The sequence below is a fragment of the Mandrillus leucophaeus genome, unplaced genomic scaffold (genome assembly GCF_000951045.1).
Source record: "Mandrillus leucophaeus isolate KB7577 unplaced genomic scaffold, Mleu.le_1.0 Scaffold28, whole genome shotgun sequence".
NCBI lineage: Eukaryota > Metazoa > Chordata > Mammalia > Primates > Cercopithecidae > Mandrillus > Mandrillus leucophaeus.
This window is the reverse complement of record NW_012102920.1, coordinates 2,528,092-2,532,395: the sequence shown is the minus strand read 5'-3', so window position 1 is coordinate 2,532,395 and position 4,304 is coordinate 2,528,092.

The window sequence follows — 4,304 nt, the reverse complement described above, 5'->3', positions numbered from 1 at the left end:
ACCCCGACTCCGTCCGGGTTCTCTCTGACCCCGCCCTGTCCACGTCTCCCCAGCCCCGCCACGTCCTGTCCGAGACTCGAGACAGGCCCAGCCCCATCTCTCCAGCCTGTCCCCCGTCCCTCTCCGTCCCCTGGACCCGCTCCAGTGTCTGGCCCTGGCCTGGTCCCTCAAGCTCCCGTCCCGGTTCCAGCCCTGCTCCAGGCCCCCGACCCGTGCCCGCCCTGTCCACTCCGCGCCCCGCCGCGAGGGATCCCAGGACCCTCTGGGTCGCGCCCTCTGGCGTGGGTGGAGAAACGGACCATTGAGCTAAGGGAGGAAGAGGCCCCGGGGACGCCCCGCAGGGGAAAACTAGGTTCTGTCCCAGCACGGGCTTTAAAAAGAGTGGCATGGCCAGCTTTTCGCTAATCAAGTCTCGGACGGAAACCTCCTGGTGCAGAGACAACCGGCCAGGGTGCATTGAAGAGGCCTGGGCTACGGCTGAGCTGTTGGGAGGATGGAGCCAGACCGTGTGCCGGGATGCCAGCACAGCGTCCGCAGGAAGCCACCCTGTGACTTGGGGCTCCCTGCCGCACACCCCTCCACCTTCCCATTGCCCGGTGACCAGAGCACTCTCAGCCCCTCGCCTACATTGTTATTTTACTATCAGGTTTTAAAATACCTTGTTTGTGGTCGGCGCGGTGGCTCACGCCTGTAATCCCAGCACTTTGAGAGGCCGAAGTTGGGGGATCACCTGAGATCAGGAGTTCGAGACCAACCTGGCCAACATGGTGAAACCCCATCTCTACTAAAAATACAGAAATTAGCCAGGTGTGGTGGCGTGTGCCTGTAGTCCCAGCTACTCGGGAGGCTGAGGCAGGAGAATCCCTTGAACTCAGGAGGCGGAGGTTCGAGTGAGCTGAGATCTCTCCGCTTCACTCCAGCCTGGGAGACAGAGTGAGACTTCATCTCAATAAAATTAAAAATAAAATCGTTTGCTTGTGAAAAATATGAAAGGGTAGATTCTGCCAGTTGGGCACAAAACTTTCTCCTAGAAACTATAATAAGCCTAAAAGTAATACACATGACTGCTTAAAAGAATTCAAATGGGCCGGGCGCGGTGGCTCAAGCCTGTAATCCCAGCACTTTGGGAGGCCGAGGTGGGAGGATCACGAGGCCAGGAGATCGAGACCATTCTGGCTAACGCAGTGAAACCCTATCTCTACTAAAAATACAAAAAACTAGCCGGGCGAGGTGGCCGCGCCTGTAGTCCCAGCTACTCGGGAGGCTGAGGCAGGAGAATGGTGGGAACCCGGGAGGCGGAGCTTGCAGTGAGCTAAGATCCAGCCACTGCACTCCAGCCTGGGTGACAGAGGGAGACTCCATCTCAAAAAAAAAAAAAAAAAAGAATTCAAATGGTGGCCAGGTGCGGTGGCTCACGCCTGTAATCCTAACACCTTGGGAGACCGAGGCAGGATGATCGCTTGAGCCCAGGAGTTCGAGACCAGCTTCGGCAACATGGTGAAACCCCGTCTCCACTAAAAATACAAAAATTAGCCAGGTGTGGTGGCATGTACCTGTATAGTCCCAGCTACTCGGGAGGATGAGGCACGGGAATCACTTGAACCCGGGAGGCGGAGGTTGCAGTGAGCTGAGATTGCACCACTGCACTCCAGACTGGGTGACAAAGCGAAACTCTGTCTCAAAAAAAAAAAAAAAAAAGAAGCCAGGAGTGGTGGCTCACTTCTGTAATCCTAGCACTTTGGAAGGCCAAGGCAGGTGGATCACCTGAGGTCGGGAGTTTCAGAGACCAGCCTGACCAATGTGGAGAAACCTTGTCTCTACTAAAAATACAAAATTAGCCAGGCGTGGTGTTGCCTACTTATAATCCCAGCTACTCCAGGGGCTGAGGCAGGAGAATCCCTTGAACCTGGGAGGGGGAGGTTGCCATGAGCCAAGGTCACACCATTGTACTCCAGCCTGGGCAACAAGAGCAAAACTCCGTCTCAAAACAAAAAACAAAAACAAATCAAAACAAACAAAAAAAAATTGTGCTGTTACAGGAAAGAGGTTCCGATCCAGACTCCAAGAGAGGGTTCTTGGATCTTGCGCAAGAAAGAATTCAGGGCAAGCCCGTACAGTAAAGCGAAAGCAAGTTATTAGGAAAGTAAAGGAATAAAGAATGGCTACTCTACAGACAGAGCAGCCCTGAGGGCTGCTGGTTGCCCGTTTTTATGTTTTTTTGGACGATATACTAAACAAGGAGTGGATAATTCATGCTTCCCCTTTGTAGACCATATAGGGTAACTTCCTGACATTGCCACTGCATCTGTAAACTGTCATGGCGCTGGTGGGAGTGTAGCAGTGAGGACAACCAGAGGTCACTGTCATTGACATCTTGGTTTTGGTGGGTTTTGGCTGGCTTCTTTATCGCAATGTGTTTTATCAGCAAGGTCTTTATGACCTGTGTCTTGTGCCGACCTCCTATGTCATCCTGACTTAGAATCCCTTGACCATCCAGAAACGCAGCTCAGTAGGTCTCAGTCTTATTTTACCCAGCTCCCATTCAAGATGGAGTTGCTCTGGTTCACACGCCTCTGACGGTGATCTAGGACCCAAAATGAAAAGTAACATCTCCCTCATGCCGCCCCGTGGACCCCTCAGGCAGTTGTGTCTCCTTGCAGTGGGGTTCTGCCCCCACCTCCACACACATGCCCTCACTGAGTTCGGAAGGGGGCTTTACCGCCGGGGCAAGGCCCAGATGCATTCTCCTGGACCTGCATGGAGTTGCTTTTTGGGCCTGCCTCAGGGTCTCTGCACTTCCTGTTCCTCCCTCCTGGACCGCTTGTCCCCAGAGAAACGTGTGGCTGGGGATGTTTGATCAGGCCTCAGCTCCCCAGGCCGCACCCACTCGGCGAGCACCTTCCCATTCTCCGTGCCAGGCTGCCTTTCTGCATTCTCGGCTGCCTGACTCCCCTGTGAGACGTGAACCCCACAAAGGTGGGGAGTTGCTGTTTTTGTTTTGTTTTTTGTTTTGAGACAACGTCTCATTCTGTCGCTCAGGCTGGAGTGCAGTGGTGCAATCTCGGCTCACTGCAACCTCTGCCTCCTGGGTTCAAGTGATTCTTCTGCCTCAACCTCCCGAGTAGCTGGGGTTACAGGCGCCCGCCATCACACACAGCTAATTTTTTGTATTTTTAGTAGAGATGGTTGGCCAGGCTGGTCTCGAACTCCTGACCCCGTGATTCGCCCGCCTCGGCCTCCCACAGTGTTGGGATTATAGGTGTAAGCCACCGTGTCCAGCCCAGGCAGGGCATTGTTTAGGCCACTGCTCAACCCCCATCACCTCAGATAAATGCAGCACACAGTAGGCACTCAATCAATGTTTGTTGACTGAACAAGCGAGTGTTGAACCCAAGCCTGCACCGTGACTGGGCAACAGCAAATGTTCAGGGAGTACTTGCTGAATGAATGAATTAATGAATGGCCTGTTCTACTCTAGTAGTTTGTGGTGGTTGAACACCAGTTCAGATGAACATTGGAGTTGGAGGGTGGGCACACACGGAATCAGGTGAGCAGAGCAGGCTCCACGCCCCAGGTCAGAGTCCATGGGAACCCTTATCACCCCTGCAGGGCTGGGCAGCAGAGGAGGCACATGTCTCTTGGAGGCAGGTGTCAGGACACGAACTCTTGGCCCTCTAGGTCAGGGTGATTCCAAATTTCACCTCAAGGTGTGGGTTGGGCTGTAATAGAGGATTTAGAAAATCAGGGTTTGTACAGCCAGAGGCACTTGCGGCACCAGAAGGGGAGGAGCGACCCTACCCAGGCCGACAGAGCCTGCAGACAGGTAGGAGTGCTGGCAAGGCTGAGGTGGGCAGCAACCTCCTGGACCACCTTGTGGCCAGATAACTGTCTTCACAAACGACTCAGGGGAGCAGGGCCCTAAGGCTCAGAGGCCAAGAGTGCAGACGGGTGCCCTGGGAGGCTCAGGGGCTGTTGTCAGTTCTTCCCTTGGTACCCACTGCTGGGGATACATCAGGGGACAGAGGGGCCAGTCTTCCTGCCACCTCTGCCCAGAGTGGTCCAGGCTTACACAGTGAGAACACAATTACAGCTAAGATGGGGCCTCCAAATGTACAGGGACTGCATGGGACCTCCAGGGGTGACACAATACTAAAAACTGAAGGATTGGGAAACTATCAGGCCAGCTGGAAAGTGGAGTGCAAGGAGGAAGTGGTCAGAGCTCAGGACAGGAAGGACGCAGGACCACATCTTAGTCCCACACCCAAAGCCACGCACAGCCTCCAGTCTTTTTTTTTTTTTTTTTT